Raw genomic sequence first — 23,128 nt, 5'->3', positions numbered from 1 at the left:
CTCCCATGTCTTATACCTGTCTAAAGAGAAGACGGGTAGAGGGAAGGAGAAGGGAAGGTGTGCCTGACAGCCAAAGAAAAGGGTGCCACAACCAGAGCTGTGATCACTCAACAGAACAGCCTGTCAGCTTCCTTTATTGAGTTGTATTTGAAGGACTGAATAGGAAACAGGTTGGGATGCTTTTGAAGTCAAATTTCTTTGTTGTGATTCTGTCCTTGCAAAGCTGAAGGAAATCTGGCAGGGCAATTATTGTTGGCGCAATGCTTTTTATGCAGATGCGTTGCTGGGCATCAGGAGAAGACTGGAAGGCAGACTAGAAGCCTTAAAACGTTCCAACATTTTTTCCCTTAATAATAACGCTGAGGTTTAACTGAATTGTATCCATAGATGGAAACAGACAGCATTCACACAACACACAGCACTGTCATTAAATACCAAGTGGCTGCATCTGCACAGAGGCAAAGCCGGTTAGTTTGAACCTTGGTAAATCTTCTTCTCTCATGGGTGTTATACAAGTTGAAAAAAAAAATGGGCTAGGTCAGGTCTCTGATAGGCAGATTTATTGCATAAATGAGAAAATCCATTAAAAACAAATTGTAGTGATTGCCAAATATAAAATGCAAAGCTTATTTATTGCAAATTTAAAGTCCAGCCTATTATCCTGCCCACACTGTGCAATGGGCTTGAGGTTTCCTGCTTATGTTGTCCTTTGCCATTATAATGAACTAATCTGAATTCAGACCATTGGCTCCTGACATTGTCAGAACTAATTTTCCAAGTTAATTCAATAAGCAGATCAAGAAGGTTGTATCAATCAGACACAGAAAGATCTAGATTTGGACACTGCATGCCTTGGCACTCGGAGAAGTAAGTGAAATATTAGCTATGCATCCCCCCAATGTGGGATATGAATGAGATGGTGCTAGATGAGTTATGAGCTGTTTCCCTTGTGTATGAGCTTTCCAGACATATGTGAACAAGATGGTTGAATCTGGTAAACATGTTCTTATGTTTCAGCTCACAGTTGTCTACTTTGCTTGCTAGAGGTCCAGAGCCAAAGCTAAAACACAAGATGCAATTATAGTAAGTGGCTTGATCAAGTACAATGGTTGGAGGGATGTCACATTTCTCAGAATAATGAATCAGTTGTCCCATCCACAGCATGAAGCCCATAGTTCTCACCCACTTTTACTGCATCTTTCACAAAATATTTTTTTTCTTCTCTCAGCAAAGGTGAGCTCTCCTTACTTACTTTGCAAAATTCAAGTTGCCCTGCTAAATTATTATCTCTATAATGTTGATATGCATGTTGTGTATGAAGCATATGGATGGGATGGAAGCAAGGATGGCTTGCAAAAATAGAAAGATATAAAAAGACGGGGTGGCACAGTGGTTAGAATGCAGTATTGCAGGCTAACTCTGCCAAATTCCAACAGTGTGATCCTGACTGGCTCAAGGTTGACTCAGCCTTCCAACCTTCTGAGGTTGGTAAAACAAGGACCTAGATTGTTGGGGGCAATATGTTGACTTTGTAAGCCACATAGAGAGTGCTGTAAAGCACTGTGAAGCAATATATAAGTCTAAGTGCTATTGCTAAGTGCTATTGTGAAAGACACAGGGAGATGTAGAAAATAATATGGATGTAAACTAATGTTAGTTAAGTTTCCTTTTTCTTTTTAATAACTTTGGGTTATTATTTGTTGTTCCTTTTTTGTGCTCTGCATAATATCGATACTCCAAAAGAGAACATTGTGAAGGGTATGAATAATTTTCACAGGTAGCATTGGCAAACATCTTCCCATACAGCAGGCAGATGGTTGGCCAGCTTACCCAAGACAGGTGACATTCTTATTTGGAATCACAATTCTCTAACCTTCAAGGTCTGTGGTTATTGACTTCTGAGTCAATATTAACTTCTTAGTCCAATGGATAGCATAAATAGAAGAGGAAATAACAAGCAATGCATGGTTAGTATTGAGATATCTATATATCTTTATCTACATGTCTCTCTCTTTCATCTCTACCCCTACTCCTACAACTACCCCTACCCCTACCTATAATACATAAACAAAATATAAAAAGTAACAAGAACTAATGCAAAGCAAAAAGAAAAGAAAAAGAACAACAAAGAAAAGGTCAAAAGTACAAAAATAAATGAAAAGAAATTGAAAGAAGTTGCTTCCAATTTCTTTTTGAGCAAGTAAAATTACAAATCTCAAGTTACCTCTTATTCTATGATTTAAAAAAGCAAACTCTTTTTTTTCCTATTAGCTATTTTTTTTCTAACCACCAAGACTATAAATGATAATTTCACATTTTTCTCTTTTATGCAAAAGGTCTGTATAGGACTTCCAGTCAGCAATGAACAGAGATATTGTCTTTTCTCTAATCAAGGAAGTCAATCAGCCACCTCTACAGGTCTTCACCAATCCATTCCTTCTTTGTGGGTAATGTTGACTATTTCCACTTTTGTACATATAATAATCTTGCTGCAGTTGTCAGACATAAAAAAACAAAGTTCCATGATTTTTTTTCTCCCAGCTATTTGAAATCTGTTTCATTCATCAATTCTATTTGACCTTGTATTTTCATATTTTTATTAACATCTTATTAACCTCAAAACCTGACTATGCACCAAATTCTTTTACTTTATCCATTAATGTTTCAAATTCCTTTAAAGGATCTTCCAAAACTAACACTAAGTCATTTGCCAAAGCCTTTAACTGGTGAGTTTCTTTTTAAATCTTTATTCCTACAATCCTCTTGTCTTGTCTGATATCTCTATTCAGTATTTCAAGAACCAAAATAAACAAGAAAGGGGACAATGAGCAGCCTTGTCTTATTCCTTTTTATATACCTCACATGGTTTTGTTAGATCTCCATTCATAATTATATGTGCTTTCTGCGCAATATAAATAGATTTTATAAAATTGTCTCCCAAAGTCATATCTCCTAAAACTTTACATCCAAAACTATTATGAAGCTGTTCGTGCTATTACGAAGCACGAAGCCGAAAACACCAGCCTGAAGATGACGAATGGGACTTCGTCGAAACGTCGCCAAGACACTTCCAATTTTACGCGGGAGAAAACCCGAACAACCAAAGACCTACATACATACATATATATATATATATATATATATATATATATATATATATATATATACACACACACATACATACACATACACATACATACATACACACACACACGCTTCTACAATGTTTGCAAATGTTTAGCTTTGTCTCAAAAGGCAAGCTAGAGTGTTCATATATGTGTTCTCTTCAGATATAATTTACAAAATGCTGCATGTTAAAGCAAGGGTGTATAAATGGGGGTATTTTGTGAGGAAAACTCTAAAAATTGTGCAAATGTTTGAAAGAAGGCAAGGGGAAGGGGAAGAGCCTGGTATTTCTCTGGAGTTTTGGACTGGACCAAGGCATGGCCAAGCCAACGCAAAAATGGTTGGGGAGTCTCAAAGGTGCTTCTCACCCAAGAATCTTCTTGGATGAGAAGCGAAATGTCTTTAAGGAAAAACAAAGAAAGTCCAGCTGCCTTTTGAAAAAAAAAGCACACCTTTGAGACCACCATGACCTGGATGACTGAGAATCTCCATTGACATTTAGGAATAGAGTCCAAAATATATGGAAGATGTTCTGATGGTTGTCTACTTTTGATATACAGTCACAGAATACTCCCCAATTAAATGCATCCTCCCCAGTTAAAAAGAAGTGCCTCTCTCTTCACTGGGCTGGGAAGAAGGCAAAGGCAATGTTGTAAGGACATAGTTCTTAAAAATGGTTAGGGAGGTGTCTTGGGTGAGCTGCACTCTTAACACGTTGTGGGAACCAGACCATCATGCTAAATTATATTGTGGTTTATTTGCTTGGGGACAGTGTGATCCTAGAACATAGCAGTTGTGATTTTAAGGGTTTGTGCATATTCTGTAAATCCAGGGTTTTTTTTACATCTTGTTAAATCATGATCTATTATTCATTAGTGAACTCAAGTGTTCAAAAACTCTCTTTCTCTCTTTCTGTTTCTCTTTCTGTTTTTCTGTTTTTCTCTCTGTCTCTCTGTCTCTGTCTGTCTCTGTCTCTGTCTCTCTCTCTCCCTCTCTCTCTCTCTCTCTCTCACACACACACACACAGTATCCTTCTCTACCCCCACCTTGTTGGTCTTTCAAAAATTTTCCAGTCAATCCAAAGCCTCCCATTTCTCAGCCAAGGAAGGCGTGTGCTGATAGGGTCAGAAGGCCTGTCGGCCAATATGGATCATAGAATCTGATATATTAATTCAAGCTGTCAGAGCTAATATGTGTGGCTGTGTTTACAGATGCGCAGGTGCTACTTCCTAAAAAGCAGAAAGAAGGGTAATTTCACAGATTCCTGGGCAACCAACTGGGAAGCATGTAACCTTTGAGTTCCCTTCCTCCTACCGAAGAAAAAAATGAGATCTTTGAAATGGTTCATGAAAGTTTGCAAAGGCTGCAAATTAGCTGGATGAATATGACTGAAATCCTCTCCTCTCCTCTCCTCTCCTCTCAGTTTCACAAAGTTTTTGTACACATTGATACAATGCTTATATTCGCCCTACCTTTTAAGCTTCATAGCTCACTGACTGACATATTAGCTAAACTGCAAAATGGCAGGAAATACATTTGTGCATGGGGAGCCTTTGATATTCAACAGGCAAACTTTCATCAGCCTGGAGCAGTTCAGCATCTGGCAGGAAATGACCCCAAATCCTGTTTCGTTCACAGTCACAAAGATGCACATCCAGACAGCTAAACACACTCTTTTTGTCTTCCTTGTCTTGGCTTGATTTTCCCATCTAGCCTAGATAGTTATAATTTGGCCATATATGGTATATAGTGTATACATTTCCTTGGCTTCTGTAGGTTCAAGAGTATGCATGTTCAACTATTCAGAATAGGGATGGGAGATACTTATTTGATTTGTAGTTTAATGTTTTGATATGCTTTCAAAACAATATGCCATCCGAAACCTAGTTATCTTTTGAAATCACTTGCAAAAATATGCTAGTATTTGAATGGTGTTAAAATGGAAAAATAGGAGAAATGGCAGAACAATGGCAGAAATAATTGTAAGGCCTTGTAGCCCTTTAACGTTATTTAAAAGTTGAATGCAACTATCGGCTGAAAATAATGCTTGAGTACAATAAACAGATAAGCATTTTGCAACAAAACTAATAATTATCTGATATTCGATCATGTGTGTTGCTTCTTTTTTTATTAAACCTGTTAGATAATTGGCTGTGTTAATTCCTTTAATTTATAAGAGAAAATATTTTTTTTCATTCCTTAGGCTTCAGAGCAATTGCCCAACTGTCTCTTTGTATCCCTGATTAAGAACTGTCTTGCACTGCACAGCCTGTACTAAGTTCAGATAAGGGATGAACTTACAAAACTGGATAAAAAAGATCCAGTTTTCACTTCCTTGAAAACATCTGACTAGAAATAAAGAAAATCTATTATATCAGGTATTTGAACAAGCTGTGGTGGCACAGTGGTTAGAATGCAGTATTGCAGGCTGACTCTGTCCACTGCCAGGAGTTTGATCCTGACCAGCTCAAGGTTGACTCAGCCTTCCATCCTTTCGAGGTCAGTAAAATGAGAACCAAGATGTTTGGGGGCAATAGGCTGACTCTGTAAACCACTTAGACAGGGAGAGAAAAGTAGAACCTAGGGACTTTGGCCCACGATGTTCAGTTCTGGCTTTGCAATACTGCAATACACTTGATCTCTAATAAACTAACTCTTTCTCAACAAATGGAGCTAAGGATTGTTTTTATTTAGAGATTTAAGTTGGGGCAGATCAAACATTGGGTTAGCTTTGCACGTGACCACAGATGGAAATCAACTACAGATTTATCACTACAATTTTTCCTGCTTTGTATTCATGCCATAATTCTCAGCAACATACCAAACAAGTTGGGGCTACTCATGGTTTGTTGATGTAAGGTTCAAAATACATTTTGAATCAGTTTTAAACTGATTGTTGTCCTTTATTCCTCACCTGTTATCTGAGTCCTTTGTGCAACATACAATCTGTTTGATGAAACAAAACTCAAAACACAATACAAATGGGACAATATACTTTTATGAACAAACTATGAGCAGGAATCAGTGGGGGTGGAGGGAATTACAGGAAAAAAATGTAAATATCTCTACTTGTGAATATCCTTGAAAATTATCCAGAGGCTCCACTTGGTACAAAATACTGTAATTAATTTTCGGACTGGTGTGCGTTACTTAGATTTTCATGATACTAATTTTATCTTGGGATGCAGGCTGTCTCTATAAAAATGTCAAGAGAGTGGATTTTAACTGTTGTTTGGAATAATGACAGAAAGACCAAGAACAAGGAGTTCCCTATTACAAAACTCTATTAATATAATTTGCATGCAATTTTTTTTTTGTAAAAGCAATTTCAGACAGATGCAGAAATGAAATGAATATAAAAGTAGGGAAAGCGAGAAAGGCTGAAATGGATACAATTCATCCATTCCTACCTCCAGGTGAGTATGTGTTGTGTACACCATTATGTTTGAGAGGCACACATACCATTTCTCCTTCCAGTTTTGCTTTCTACAAGGTCAATTTCCTGAAAGCTTTTTCTACCAAAAGAATTGGAATTCATTTAGGTGCTCTGTGCTATTTCTGCTCTCCTTAAAGTTACAAGGTATCTGAAGACTCGGTGTAAATGTTCTATCTTTCATTGTGCAATGAGTTTTCCATGGGTCTACAGTCTCCTTGAGTTCCCCCAATCAATTACCGTATATCCTTAGGAAAAGAGCCAGTTTGGTCTAATGCTAAAAGCACCAATCTAGATATTAGGAAACTGAGTTTAGTCCTGCCTTAGGAATGAAAGTTCTCCCCCTCTCTCTCAGGTTAGTAAGTGCCAGCAGAGGCTGAAGTTCAAACTTGGGACATTGAGAAACAAGAAGAAAGCATGAACTTGCCCAAGGGAGATGTTCAAAATAAAATTATATTCTCATTTCTCTCTCTCCGTCTCTCCGTCTCTCCCTCTGTCCGTCTGTCTGTCTCTCTCTCCCTCCCTCCCTCCCTCCCTCCCTCCCTCCCTCCCTCTCTCTCCCCACAACCTCAGGCTTGGGCATCAAACCATTCAGTCAATTCCTATCACAACCAATGCATCAACCTTCAGTTGATCTGAAAAAAAAGCAGACTTTCCACTAGTAAGAAAATGATAGGGAGAAAAAGAAAGAAAGAAAGAAAAAATTCCCTTAGAAAAACACCATAAGAGAACTTCAGAACGAGAAAGATAAGCAGACAAGGAGGCTTCAGAGCAATGGAAAGTTGTGTAGGCGAAAAATAAAACCCACATCATCAGCAGGAACATCTTCCAACCATCAGGTACAGTATGCACAAAAGCACCACTCATCTAGAAAAACAGAACAGGGATTTCCTAGCATCTTGAGAATAATGTAGAAAAAAGCAGAAGGCACTTTTTGCAACAGAAAGCCTACCGAAAAACTGTAAGGCAACTGACTTCAGACCCAAAGACTTCCCTTGTCTTTGCCAAGAAAATGTGCACAGACACAGAGTCATGACAAAAAATATTCTGTGGCAGGCAAATCTCAAGATCTGAGTTATCCAGACCCCCTTATCTTTCCCCACTCAAAGAAACATTTCAATAATTAATTAGCCAAATAGAAGCAAAGAAATTGTTCCTCTCTCTCTTAAAAGCTATGTATTTATAGTTCCTTCTTCCCACAGGGGCCCTGAGTCTGTGGTTGATTAATTTTAATTAATATTTCATCTAATCTGATAATATATTGAAAATACGCAGTGTAAGTGCGCTTCCAAGTGGGTATAATTGAAATTTACTCCCACTTTAAGTGCTATTTATGCAGCCAGCTCTCTCTAAGGTGGATTACACATAAGCTGATCTGTGCAGAGGAGCATAAGTTTTCAAGCTAATATAGAGAAGGTGTTATTATTTTTTTTCCCAGATAGACCTGACCCTTGGATGATTTACTGCGCCTTGTTGCTGCTTTTATGCTCTTCATACAACTGTTTCTGTGTACAGATTATATTTAAAGGTGGTTGGCTCTTTTGGCCAATGAACCAGCACAAAAGTAAACTCCAAGCTGGCCATCCTCGCAACCAAGAGGTAATTTTTCTGTTCTGTCAACGGTGACATTTCCATCTGCTGAATTCTAAACTTCTTCCCTGAGTTCTAGCCTACACTTCCTTTTCTCCATTAGAAACTCTAAGACAAAGTTCCAAAGATGAGGGCATAGAATGTGTGGCTTTCCAGATGTTACTAAATCACTAGTTCCCAGAACTGGAAGGAGCAGAAGTTGTCCATTTTTTCTTCTCGGGTCAGTCCAGTAGATCCGACACTTTCCATTTCTTTTTGAATCGTATTCCTACTGAGCCACTGGAGCAGGAATTGTTGGGATTGCCTCTAACCATGTTATTTTACTTCCTTGTCATCCTGACCCATGCTTATTTAAGGGATGATGTAGTCTGTTTCTTCATGTCTGCCTTCATGTCTTGCTGAAACTCAAACCACAATGCTTTCTTATCCATTCTTTGCAGCAACTGCATTTTGAGCTAATTTTTTTTGTTTTAGCCTCTGCTTCTGAAAACAGAACTGTTGTAAAATGTTGTTATCTAAATTAGACACAACCAGTTCAGATGTATCCCACTATCTCTCCAGGATCTTCCTGCCAGACCACCCACTGATCTTCCCATCCCCTTCCCACAGTTGCCACTGATATTCCCGCTGGTCTGCCTTCCTTGATATATTCCTTTTCTTCCTGTTGGCCTGTCCAACCCCCATCTTCAGATAGATGTTTTACATCAGCGTTGAAAAAGTCCTGCCTTTTATTCAATTTCACATGGAATGGCAAGACACAAGATGTATCTTCCCTGACCTGGATTTAACTGGCTGGATAATTCCTCTGGGACAGTGGCATGTGAGAAATAATAATAATAGTAGTAGTAAAGTTGGAAGGGACCTTGGAGGTCATCTAGTCCAACCCCCTGCTCGGGCAGGAAACCTTACACCATTTCGGACAAATGGCTGTCCAGTCTCTTCTTAAAAACTTCCAGTGTTGGAGCATTTACTGCTTCTGGAAGCAAGCTGTTCCACTGATTAATTGTTCTCACTGTCAGGAAGTTTCTCCTTAGTTCTAGGTTGCTTCTCTCCTTGATTAGTTTCCACCCGTTGCTTCTTGTCCTGCCTTCAGGTGCTTTGGAAAATAGCTTAATTCCCTCTTCTTTATGGCAGCCCCTGAGATATTGGAATACTGCTATCATGTCCCCCCTTGTCCTTCTCTTCGTTAAACTAGACATACCCAGTTCTCGCAACCGTTCCTTATATGTTTTAGCCTCCAGTCCCCTAATCATCTTTGTTGCTCTTCTCTGTACTCTTTCTAGAGTCTCAACATCTTTTTTACATCGTGGTGACCAAAACTGGATGCAGTATTCCAAGTGTGGCCTTACCAAGGCATTGAAGAGTGGTATTAATACTTCACGTGAATAACGCCAACTGAACCTGTTAGACATTATCCTCCAGAGAGGAATACTTCTGAAAAGGGGTTCTAAACATTGCATTGCTGGAAAAAAAATGAAACAAGATTATAAAAATCAAAATGGAGGTGCAGAGATCAAAAGAGCCTTGTCTGAAATTGGTATATAAAAGACGCTCAAGTCCTCATTTGTTCTATTTCTCCTGATCTTGTCTTGAGATGCTGCACCCACTGTTCTCACAGTGTTTATTACTTAGCCCCAAGGGCTTGGAAGTGCTGAGGTTTCAAGAGAAATCTTGTGTCTGGTCTCCCTCCCTCCTGATTTTCAAGCTTATGTACTAGTGGAACACTCTCGGTAACTTGGCTGCAGTTCTAAGGAATGGTGTGCCCATCAGCAGTTTCTTAAGTACAGCTGGCCCACAAACACCAAAACCCAAGCTTCAAACTTGATTTACTTGTTGCTTCCTGTTAAAAGCAACCTCAGTTTTGATTTATGGTTTTAATCAGGCGACTGTCAGTCAGCCTCATTCTGTATCACTCAGCATAAACACAGTCCTTGCCAGAAAAAAGAGAGAGAGAAAGAAATGACAGTATTAAATGATTTTATTACCTTAAACTGAAGAATGAGCAGTGCAAATACAGGTGCTGCAAGAGACAGTTCCCTTTTATCTTCATCCAAGCTCATTGAGACGATGCAGGAGGCAGGACTGTGGTCTGTTCATAAGGAAGGAGACGTGCTCTGTCATCAAAGCCAATCCATAAGCTCAGGATAAAGTTGGTTCAGTTTGTTCTGCATCTGTTTCAGAATGCAAGCTGGTGGTGATGGGGAAATTGCTCCATAACACCAGTCATTACTCAAGTAAGACCTATTCTCTTTTTTCTGAGACAGTTGCTGCTTATAAGACAAAGGAGAACTTCAAGTATGGAAACACAACCTTAGGCTAGGTGGACTCAGCTATTTCTCCCATCCCCTGATACTCTGAGAATCTCAAGAAGGCCCATTTTTACACCTTCTGAATGCAAAAATAAGATGTAATAGCATGATTTATTCCATCCCCACCAAACAGTAGAGTTGATAAGTAGATCTGTATAAGGTGGCTGTGCTTTGCCACAATGTGGTGCTTCATGCTACTCATTGAATGCTGCCTGTTTCTTTAAGGTCTTATCCAGCAGTTCTTATAGCTGGAAGAGATGTATGCAGATGTGCAATACTGTAGATATGCAACAGTACTTCCAGAAAAAATGGTGGCTGAAGGTGACAGAAGTGACTGTTCAAAGTTATAACAGCACTGAAAAAAGTGACGTATGACTGTCATTCACACTTTGCAACCATTGTAGCATCCCCATGGCCATGTGATCAAAGTTCAGTCACTTGGCAACTGACTGTATTTATGAACAACTGAATCACTTAGCAACAGAAATGTTGGGCTCAATTGTGGTTTTAAGTCAAGGACTATATATAGAAGGCAAATGCCCCTGATTGTAGATTGGTACACATGCATAAAACTATGGACACATGAAATGCAAAGCACAATCCAAGGCAACATTGGATCTCAGAATCATAGGATAAACCTCGATTGAGAATGTCACATTGCCAAAGTACAGGGTGATTGTCATTTTTTTCATCTGTTCAAGGTTGAAAGAAGGGGAAATATGAGCAGTGGGTATTAGTCAACATGTTGATCTTGAGTAATCTTTTTCTCATCCAGCTCTGGGTTTCAGTACCATTAGACGCACAGAAGATAAGCATGAGTGACAGAGCCTCATTCTGTGAGGTATTAAAGAATGCTTTCTGGAGTGAAAAAGATCTGGCTTCATTTCTGCTCCCTTCCCTTCAGGCCATAACAACATATCTTTCTACATACCTTCATGGACGTCCTGTTTTAACAGCAATGAACTGAGGCTGCGATGTGGTTTACATTTCTATTTGAAGGTATGTAGGTTTTTGTTTGACACAGAGCAGACTTCCTTAACCTTGATCTCATCCAATCATGGATTCCATTCCCAGAATTCTCCACCCAACATCGACTTGCTGAGAATTCTGGGAGCTGAAGTCTACATGTCTGAAGGGTGCTTATATGGGGGAAGACCATCACACAACATGGTGTATGGAATAGAATGTCTAATTGTGAATGGAGACTCCTGTTCAGTCACAAACTACATGGGATGATTTTTGTCCAGTCAGCCCAATTTACACAATAGTTTTATTAAGAACTTAAAATATATTTATGTTGGAAGTGGGGGAAAATTATTATCATTATTATTATTTTCCTCCTCCAAGGAAAATAAGAAGGAGTAGGAGGAGAAGAAAAAGGAGGATATTTGAAGACGAAGGAGAGAAAAATCAGCATACAGCACTGTGGATCTTACAACGATTAGTATGCAGTAAAAGAGAGACAAACCACCCCCTCCCCCATCCTGGGGGAGTGGGGAAAAGAGACCCACAAATTTGATGAGTTCCTGGTATTGTATTCAGAAAACCAGTCAGGAACAGATTCCATCTGTTCAAAAGCCAAACACAGAGGCCCTTTTGAAAATAAATCTTCACTTTTAACTCTGGAGATAAAAATAGTGTAGAAAGGACAGTCCTTCATCTCTGTCTTCTCCTCAAATGCTTGAGAGCAAAGGCTCCCTCCCCCACCATTTTTTATCTCCTTCCCTCTCTCTATCTCTCTCCTCCTCTCTCTCTTTCTCTCTCTCTCTCTTTTTTTACAGATTTCATTCTGGCTCTGATTCCTGTGAGTTTACTGAAAGATTACTTCATTTTAACTCAATGGCTTTTCTGTCTTTAGGGAGGCATATTTCTAAGTATCATATTTATCAAAAGAGTGGTGCAAAGGCAAAGTCCAGAACTGGGGCATTTGATGATTCCCCCAGTAACTGGTATGACAATAAATTTTTGCCAGAACAAAAAACACGACTGGGGAGCTTTTATGTTAAACTTTGGAAACAAGGTTCTCCCATTGTCCTTTGGTAAATCTTTTGCATTGGAGCTCTCTCTCCCTTCCTCTCTCTTCCTCCCTCTCTCTCGACCCTGCCACCCCATTCCCCAACCCACCCCGTGCAGAAATAGCACATCTGGACTTGCTTCTAATGCTGGGTCTTCCAAATCCCAGAGGTGACATTCTGCCCCCCTCCAGCTTCATAACTTTAAATCAGACCAGCGTTTCAGTAAATCACAGGGAACGCTTATTTATTGAACACAGTTTTGGGTCTCTTAAAGCACGGAAAATAAATTTAATGGAGCACTTGGAGCATTCCTTCAATCTTTTGAGGGATTACTTGGGGAATTTGTCAATCCCCGCCAAGCACAGCAGCTTGATCCAAAGAGATGGGAAAGAAATTATGGGAGATACTCAACAAAGGCCCAGGTGTACCTTAAATCACATCAACAAAGATTAATGTCAAAGGATCACTGCCAGCAGATTTGATTGGCAGCATTGCTGTTTACTTAATAAACTATCGCTTTAGCCAGAGGGTGACTTTAATCTGAATTACATTTTCTTGTTTTGTCATACACTGTGCCAAGCGATTTATTGAATAGTGTAGCGTGCTTCTTAACCTCCAACGCATGAAGCTGGGGATGAGGGGTGGGGTGGGGGATGAGAAAGAATAAAGTAGGACTTCAGATCTCTGGGAAAGCCTTGAGATAGTTAAACCAGCTTTGAGAACAAAGGAGCGGCTTTGCTGCTCAGGCAGAAGTCTGCATGCTTTTTAAGCTCCAGTGGGAAGACGTGGGAGCAGAAGCACTCTTAATGCATGCAGGCTGCAAGATCCAGATCTTAAGCAATGGGCCGGACACCATTCAAGAGGCATCCCATTTTATCTTGGCTGCTGATTATGTACTTATTGTTGTAGTGTTGGATTTAAACCACTCTTAGCCACCCAGAGTTATCCTGATGAGAGTGACGGCTCTTATAAATTGAAATACATACATACATGCATTCTGATATTATTTTGATTTGTGTAAAAGAGGAAATTAAAGCTTAAGGAAGAAAGGTCTTGTTCCATTGTTCAGATTCTCTCCCTCCACCTTGTCCTCCAAGCCTTCATCAACCTTTCTTTGTCTCACCACTAACAGAAGCACCAATAATAATAGAGTTGAAGGCAGTGGTGGGATTCAAATACGTGAACAACCAGTTCTCTGTGTGGATGCCACTTCCAGAAGTCCGTTCTGGGCCTGGGCAACAAAAAATTAGCCACTGGTTCAAACTGGCTGAATCCCACCATTGGTTGGAAGGGATCTTGGAAATCTTCTAGTCCAACCAAGATAAATGGTTGTCCAGTTCCTTTGAAGCACCCATAACTTCTGAAGGCAAGCTATTCCATTGTCTCACTGTTAGGAAATTTCTCCTTAGTTCTAGGTTGCTTCTCTCCTTCATTAGTTTCCATCCATTGTTTCTTGTCTTGCCTTTTGGTGGTTTGGTTCTATTCTCCCCATTGCTAAGTATGCTCAGAATAGGACTGGCTATGATTTCTACAAGGCAAGTCTGTTCTATGGCACAGGGGAATCCAGGAATGGTTGTACACTGTACTGCTTTATGCAATCAATAGTAAACCATGGAAGTTTTGCCTTAAGAGTTGATGGCCACTTTTTAAGATGATTTTAAATGAGAACTTGATAAATCCATAAGGGTGAGGTCACTGTAATTACTAATCTTGATAGATGTGCAGTTTCTTGAGAATCAAAGCAGCAGGCTGTAGGATCAGGTGCCACAAGCAGGAGTAGTAGGTAAGCTGTGATGCTTATATCCTACCTATAAGCTTCTTGATGCATCTAACTGCCCATGGCATGATTCAGAATGCTGGCCTAGGCCCTAGATAGACCTTTGACTAGGTCCAACAAAACAATTCTGTTTCATCCACCTCTTCTTTTGAAGGAAAATTGGTGTGGTCAATAGGAAAGTTTAGGTTTGCTCCAAGAAGCATGGCAATGTGGTAGGAGAAATTGCATCTGCAATTGCTAATTCTCACCTCTGAATTTATTTATTTTTTTTCAGAATACAACAGGATTGATATTTTGCCTTGAAATTGGCTGAAAGTTTGGATGATGAAAAGTGGGGGAAAATCAAATGGCTGAAGATTGAAAGGATGGGGAAGTGAGGGTTTGATTTCCTTCTGACAGTGAATGATTCATTCCCTGAAAAAAATATTTGGACAAATATATTTCTAACGTATTTAAAATATACTTTAAGGATCCTGGAGTCTTAGCTGACAATCACTTAAATATGAGCCAGCAGTGTGCTGCAGCTGCCAAAAAAGCCAATATAGTCCTAGGCTGTATTAATAGAGCAATGGAATCAAGATCATGTGAAGTGTTAGTATCATTTTATAGTGCCTTGGTAAGACACACTTGGAATCCTGTATCCTGTTTTGGTCACCACAATATATAAAAAAAATTCTCTAGAAAGAATGCAAAGGAGAGCAACAAAGATGATTAGGGGACTGGAGGCTAAAACATATGAAGAACAGTTGCAGGAATTGGGTAGTGGAAAAAAAAAGACTAGAGGTGACATGATAGCAAAGCTCCAACATTTGAGAGCTTGGCACAAAGAAGGGGGGGCTCAACCTATTTTCCACTGAAAGGTAAGACAAGAAGCAATGGATTGAAACAAATCAAGAAGAGAACTAACCTCGAACTAAGGAAATATTTATTTATTTATTTATGAGACTTATATACCGCTTTAAGTGCATGCACTCTCCAAGCGGTGTACACCAGTAAACAATGTGTATGTGTATATGTATATGTATATATATATATATATATATATATATATATATATATATATATATATATATATGCAGGTCTTTGGTTGTTCGGGTTTTCTCCCGCGTAAAATTGGAAGTGTCTTGGCGACGTTTCGACGAAGTCCCATTCGTCATCAAACGTCGCCAAGACACTTCCCAACAATCTGGGTCCTCATTTTACCTACCCCGGAAGGATGGAAGGCTGAGTCAACCTTGAGCCGGTGAGATTTGAACCGCTGACCTGCTGAACACAGTCAGCTAAAGTGGCCTGTAGTACTGCACCCTAACTGCTGCGCCACCTCGGCTCTCTCATTTCCTGACAGTAAGAATAATCAACCAGTGGAACAAGCATGCTTTCTGAACATGTGGTGCTCCATAACTGGAGGTTTTAAGAAGAGATTGGACAACCATTTGCCTGAAATGGTGTAGGGTCTCCTGCTTCACAGGGGGTTGGACTAGAAGACTTCCAAGATCCCTTCCGACTCTATTATTCTGTTATATCATGAATCCTGTGCCAAGAATAATCCCAACTTTGGGGTTATAACTGATAACCTTCATCTTCCTCCTCCTCTTCTTCTGCTTGAAATTTCTGCCCCCTAAATAAAGAAAACTTCCATGATATCTAGGAGGAAATCCACTAAAAATGTTCAAAAGATAAACTTGTCATTGGAGAGCAACAACATTAAATAAAAAAGGGTTCTCCCGATAAAAATGGAGAGCTATTATATCAGGAGTGAAGGCCCAGAGGTTCCTTTTCCAATGAGCCATCGTGGGTTGAACATATTTAGCTTCTGGTTGATTAAATACCATAAGGGACCTGAGATATGCTAAGCCTTGGGGACCAAAAGTTTGTTTTCAGTTAGACAATGTTTCAGTCAAGGAAAAAAAAATGATTGGCTTGCATTGGGCTATGTAATTGAGAAGCCTTAGGTTTGGAATGAGTAATTGCTAGGATACTGAGAAATGGGGACGTTTTTAATCATCCATACTTCATCTCTGAAATCCAGCTTGGTTGCCTGTAAAATTGTGGGGGATGGAATCAAGGTCTTTTTTTTTTTCATTCTTTTCTTTGTTTCCAAAAAGAAAGACAGATGCCCAGTTTGGCTCATGATTCCTTTGCAGAAAAAGGAAACGATCGTTTTACAGTAACATCAATGGTGGCGGCGGACGGGGGGGGGGGGAGGGAAGCTGAAGGTAATTGATAAATAGGCCCCATTGATAAATTTGTTACAAGATGATGAAGGGACAAATTGGATGTGATTTCAATGCACCTTTGTATTTAAGCTGCAGCATGCTTGGGTTGTATGAGTGCATTGAAGTTCAATCAGAATACAGTTGGAAGGGACGTTGGAGGTCTTCTAGTCCACCCCCTGCTCAAGCAGGAGACTCTGTATAATTTGAGACAAGTGGCTATTCGGTCTCTTCTTAAAAACTTCCAGTGATAAGCCCCCACAACTTCTGAATGCAAGCTGTTCCACTGGTTAATTGTTCTCACTGTTATGAAGTTTCTCCTTAATTCTCCTTAATTGCTTCTTTCCTTGATTAGTTCCCATCCATTGTTTCTTGTCTTGCCTTCTGCTGTTTTGGAAAATAAATTGACCCCCTCTTCTTTGTGGCAGCTCTTCAAATACTGGAATATTGCTATCATGTGACCCCCTAGTCCTTCTTTTCTCTAGATTAGCCCTATTTAGTTCCTGTAGTCGTTCTTCCTATGTTTTAGTCTCCAGGTTTTAATCATCAAAACATTGAAAACAAGGTCTTTAATCAATCATCAAAACAAGCACTGAGAACAAGGGAAATATTTTAAAAAAGGAGGGTGATAAATGAAGAAGTAGACTGAGAAAGGTGTCTCTCTCTTTCTCTCCTGGGATCCTTGGCATCTGAAGAACTAATGAACAAAATAGAGATAAAACCAAGAGGAGAAAGTGTATGGAAGTCCAATTAGAGTCAGAGGGGAAGAAAATGAGAGAACGAAAGCCCTTATGTACTAAACGATCAGGGGCAAAACAGAGGTGCTGGGTCAGGGGAAGGTCAAAAGGAGACCTTGCTGGGCCCTCAGTTGTCATCTGCATGCTCAGTGGCTTGACTGATCTGCTTGGCCTGTCATGCTGGCTGATCAATTGATTCAGCTTTCAGGGCCAGAGCTGCCTTAAGGTGATTACTCAATGGCCAGTTGCTTTTGTCTCAGAGCAATGCAGAAGAAGGATGAGATTCAAATGGGATGCACACGTATTGCATAAGCAATGAATTCTAATGTAATACGATGCTCATGCCATAAACAAGGCTTGCTGGAGGAAACTCAGGACCAACAGCAGCTCCGAAAGCAAGCGAACTTTAAATTATATTAAATGAAAGCCATGTTTGCTAGAGATAATGGGAGATGAAATCCAGACATGTGGAGGGCACCGGTTCAGAGAAGGTTGTATTAAAACGTTTGAGATAAGTTCGGAAAAACCCCAAACAAATAAAAGTGGTCACTCGGAGGACTAGGGATTGTCTGTCTGGGTTGGGATCATGCAAAGCTACACTGCTTTTTTTTAAATCGATTAAGGGCATTTGCATTTATTAGATGATTTGTTTCTGTAGACAGACTGGTCAATATTCTCCTTCTGTTGTGAACTAGTTTCTGCCTTGGCTGTCAAAACAGAGGCCAGTCCCTTTTGCTGAGACACCTTGTTAATTTTTTCCTCTTGATTAAACCTATATTTTGCTTGGCTCTATGACAAACCTGGAGGTGCTGTACTCAAATGAACTAATCTCCACACACTTGCCAGCAGGCAATTTGATCAGCAAATTTGGCACATGCCCAGTTGAGAATTTAGGTAAAGCTGAGCAATAAAGATATTCATGTTGTTTAACTCATTCTTCATTCATTCTAGGAAGCAAAACATCCATGCTCAACTGACCTCATGCCACTATCACAGCATCCAATCTGAGGACATCGTTGTCACTGTCACTACATGAGCTCTGATTACGTTTGGGTAGTGGTCATGATTGTTTAAAGGGCAAAATGCTTAAAGCCAATTTGTCTCTTACCCTTCCATCTGTTCCACACTTTCAGAAATGGGTATCAAAATATTACCCCACTATCTGCTTTACTGTATGTCCTCAGTGAACCGGAAACATCACATTCTCGTTTGCAAAATGCTGTTCATCCAGTTCTATAGTTTAGCAAAATGCATGTCTCAGCAGATTGTGGATGGCAAGGATGGGCAAAGATGAAGAGTCTGAAAGTGGATACAGGTTTGAAAAGGATGTGATATTCTTTTGTCTCCTTTCTTTTTGGATTCGCAGCCCTTGGCTGACACAAGACCCTCTACATTCCATTTGTGTATGCTAACTAAATTCCAATGAGATAATTTTGGTCTGTTTGGGCATTTAAAAGCAGTTTGCTTAAACTTTAGAGAGTTCCATTTGACCTCCATGCCATGTTCTCCTTGGTAGGTTAACAGCAACTGATGAGTGCTAAGTTAATGAAGTTCTCAGATTCTAGTCTGAGGTGAGTAGCAAACGGTTAAAAAAATGGAATTTAATCAGTCAAAAATGCAAATCAAGCCAAGGTTTGTTTTGTTTTGTAGAAATATACTTGCTAGGTCTAGAATAAAAACTTCAGCCAGGTAAAAAACCTCAGCCAGGTGCATCTTTTCTGGAAACAGAACCAAGAATCAAGACTGGGTCACCCTTACACTGGAGCCTTCTCCAAATTGACACCTTTGGGCATATAGAAGTCAACCTTCAAATTCTCAACAATGTATTGAACATTCTGGGAGTTGAGGTTCACATATCTGGAAGGTGAAGAAGATGGGAATGTCTACTCTTTATTCTCATAGTTCGGATGGTTCAAAATATAGCTAGAAACAGATGTAGGTGGTGGCTGTGGTCTCAAAATGTAGAAGCTTCTGTTACCATCCAATCCTCTAGGGTTGTCCCTGCTTATGTCATTGGGTTCTGTCTCCCATCATTCTCAGGAAACATTGGTTAGGGTTGATGGTAATTGGAGTCTAATAATAACATCCATGCATTTCCAATTGCCATAATTCACTCTGTTTAATATAATAGTGTTAGTAGAGGATACTTCCCTTGGAAAATATGAAGAGGACAAACGTAGGTGCTAGAATCTATTCCAGAAAGATTGACAAATGAAGTCTGAAAGAAAACCTCAATGCATTCTTTTCCCCAAGTGTGGTCTTGGCAGGCACAAGCTGCCATAGGCTTGACTTCATTCCTTGCCAAATAATGCCACTATGCATTGCCAGAATTAATCATGATTCTAGGTAAGCATTGTGGCACTTTTATGGCAGCTGTGAAGCTAATCTGTCACTAATGCCTTCTGGATTATCATAATTTCTTACAGTTGTGATTCATTAACTCAGATGCTTATGGAATTAGTATTAAACATCTCCTGCAGATTTTTGCCTCAACATGTCTGAGTTCCAAAATCCTTTGATTGCATTGCATTGAATGGCATGTCAAGCACACTGTGTGGTCCAGAAGAGGTCACAACACTGCTGTCTGAATCAAAATGTTAGGATGCTGATAACTTTTTTTTTTTTTTGGTATGGGATGGAGTCTGGTCTTGACCTCAAGGGGCCTAAAACTTTACTGGATTTTAGAAGCCAAGTTCAGATCAGTTTAATCTATATCAGTGAAACAGTTCAGTTCCAGGAGAAATTCTATGATTTTTGGGAAACAGTTGGGACCTAGAAGTATAAAAGAAACTTGACATAGATTTCTTGGGGAATAATTTACAAGGCATACCAGAGCCAACTCTTCAGTGATATGAGCTCTACCTTTGTAACTTTGTACACTGGGATTCATCTTTGGCTGGAGCCCCAAATCCATGGAAAAGTATTATGAATGCACAAAATCTTTAAAGAAGCATGCATGTTTTTTTTCCAAAGGCTGCATACCAAAAGGAGTTGTATAAAAATATTTTTATTGTATCAAAATTATTAAATATAAATTGCTTATGCTGCTTATATTACTTTTATGAAGCCTTGCTTGATTGCCCTGAAACCCTAATTCTATAATAGGAATTTGTTCAAGGACATACTCTGTTCACATTAAGAGAAGATTCCTTTGGGAATTTAGTTAAACAACTTTGTGCGTTCTACTCAAAACCTCTGCAGGTTAAGAAAGTTGCAGATAAACATGTATGCAGCATTTCATGGCTTATTATTATCATTTGTTCACAACCACTTGAAGTCATAGCTGCCAGTTCTTAAGCTGGTGTTGGCCATCATATGCATTGAATTCTTCCCAAGAACCTAGGATGTTGTAATGTATCACCATAATAACTGCAGGGTGGTCTTTTGCAATTGACAGATGGAAATTTTGTCATTGTGCAGATTTTCTAAGTGCCGTCCAAGATGCTTTAGTATGGCATTCAATGGGCCAATTATTATGGTTGCTTGCACAGTCTGCCAGATGTTTAGACTGGATCTGGTGTTTTTATCCACCTATCAAGTTTTCCCCAAATATTAATTCTAGCGCACAGTATCTTTTCTAAAGGTTAGATTTCTTGCTTAGATTAATCAGGTATCCTTAAAATAAGATGAATTAGAAGTTAATGGAATGAAAACCAGACAACTGCTGCCCACAGAGCCATGGGAGCAGTGTACATTAAATTTGGGTGGATAGGGAGTGGCTGAAAATAATACTGAATATGCCAGCTGAATTCCAACAATAGCCAAACAATTGATCACTAAATGGGATCAGTGTTAGATAAATAATTTTCCCAATTTTCCCAAGTTATCTGAAGATACATGTTCTGCAACAATCATAAGGATAACGATCCATATTCTTATTTAAAAAAATAATCTGAATGTTAACATTTTCCTGAATTGATAATCTTATTAGGATTGAAGTCCTCCTCCTCTTCCTCTTCCTGTTTCCTTATTACTTTTCATTTTATGACCTGGTTATTGAACATAATAAAATAAGCTTAACTAATTTTAATTTGGTGTAAAGGAAAATGCAGTGAATTTTAGTTTTTGTCTTGGGCTCACCTATGATTTTTGCAAATGGGTTTTCACCATGTACTTAGTCCTGTCTCTGGGTGCAAATTCTACTGAGTTAGAGAGATCAACATCCAGATTTTGGTACAAGAGAACAGCACATCAGGGAACATCCTGGAGAGAAGTATCAACTTAATCATCTCTCTGTATTAACTTAATACTTTTCCCAAGGCAGGAAATAATCAAGCATTTCTTAATTGTTTGTGTCACATAGAATGTTCACGTGTTGCACTGAAAAGTGTTAAAAGACAATTTATATATAAAACGGGCATGTCACTCAGTAAGGGGTATAAAAGAAAAAAAACATAAATAAAAAAGCATGTTTCCACCAAAGTAGAGTCTCATATAATACAAAGGTTATGAATAATATTTGAAATATTTGTCTTCTCCCTAAAAAGGAAAAGAAAACTGTATATATTTGAGGAAGTGTTGCACGCCTATACAAGATCATGTGTTAGGGAAAGTTGTATTATAAAAAGTGTATCATGGGGATTTCATAGGATCATCTATTCAGTTGAATGAAAAATTATGTATTCTATGAAGTATGTGTGTGTAGTGAAATTGCATAGAAGATGAAGGAAAAGGTGTGTATTTCAGAATGGTGTGTGTCGAATAAAACGTAGATGTTCTCACATTTTTACAAATGGAGGAAGAGATGTCATATTGATTCCAACTCAATTTAGACTGCACTGCCTACATGAGAAAAAAAAAGAAAAAGAGTAGAATGAAAAGTAGTTAATTATTTACAGGATGAACAGCCTTCCACTCCATTTCATGTTATATCCCAGGGGTCTTCAGACTTGGCCCTTTTATGACTCGTGGACTTCAACTCCCAGAATTCCTCAGCCAACGTGCCTGGCTGAGGAATTCTGGGAGTTGAAGTCCACAAGTCATAAAAGGGTCAAGCTTGAAGACCCCTGTTATATCCCAACTCAAGCTATGAAAATCAGTGACTTTGCCTGAGTTTTCATTCTCCTGATTTTTTTTTTTTTTTTAAAGAAGAGAGAGAAACTCATGAACTTCTGGTCACTTCTCTGAACCTGACTTCCCAAGCTTTTGAAGTTCACCCATTCTGACCTCAAAAACCATGTGGAGAAGCCATCAGCTAGGAAAACAGAGGTGGAGAACATCAAAGCCATAATTGGAAGCAGCTGTGTAAATTGTCAGGGAAAGGGTTTGGAGAGATATGTACCTATGTGTTTATCTACTTAAACCCTTAACCTGTTGGTTGCATCTCTGAATCCTTCTAGAAATCTTTCTAATGAAGCTGGCATTCACTGGGCAGCCCTTAAAAGAGAATGCAACATCTCTTGGCCTTTAGTAGTAAAAATCCTGAGGTTTTTTTTTTGGGGGGGGGAGGAATGGGGAAAGGGGAATAGGGAATGGGGCAGATAGATAAAGTCCTCTATAAAGAAAGGTCAGTCTTGGGGCAAGTGCTTGATGGATGTCCTGTAAAACTGGGAGAGAGGAAGAGGTCATGCAGAGGCTGTGAAAGGTGGTTTGTGCTAGTACCAGCATCAAAACGGAAGGCATGCATATTTGACTGAAGGTTGCTTCTCCTCTGGCCTCCTATTCCCGGCCATCAATCATACCTCATACTGGCAATGGAACAATTTGTTAGCCTCTGAGTTGACCTGTGCCCCATTCAAGTGCTGAGCCTGTGTGCTTGCATGAGCTCCTGGTTGATGGATGATTCTTTGCCAGCTCCCTGCTGCCAGTGGATTTTGGGAGTCCAAATCATAGAACCAAGTTCAAAAGTGGTGGGAGATAGGGGAATAAAGGGACAAGGTGATCATGGGAGTGAAAGCTTGGAGGACAAATCCCAGCAGGGACTTTTTT

General features: G+C 39.4%; 1 long non-coding RNA gene across 1 annotated transcript in view; it reads left to right on the top strand.

Moving 5' to 3' along the window:
* LOC120303432 overlaps positions 1-20,251 on the top strand; it is a 100,717-nt gene extending 80,466 nt beyond the window's left edge. The window contains exons 3-4 of the long non-coding RNA XR_005555460.1: positions 11,234-11,457; positions 18,152-20,251. This is a non-coding gene — a long non-coding RNA (uncharacterized LOC120303432). The remainder of the gene's footprint in view (positions 1-11,233; positions 11,458-18,151) is intronic.
* Positions 20,252-23,128: the final 2,877 nt, after the last annotated feature.

Source organism: Crotalus tigris, unplaced genomic scaffold (assembly GCF_016545835.1).
Source record: "Crotalus tigris isolate CLP2741 ecotype Arizona unplaced genomic scaffold, ASM1654583v1 scf7180000024470.1849372, whole genome shotgun sequence".
In the NCBI taxonomy this organism is placed as follows: domain Eukaryota; kingdom Metazoa; phylum Chordata; class Lepidosauria; order Squamata; family Viperidae; genus Crotalus; species Crotalus tigris.
The sequence above is the reverse complement of the archived record's forward strand: the minus strand, read 5'-3'. Positions and strand labels throughout refer to the sequence as shown.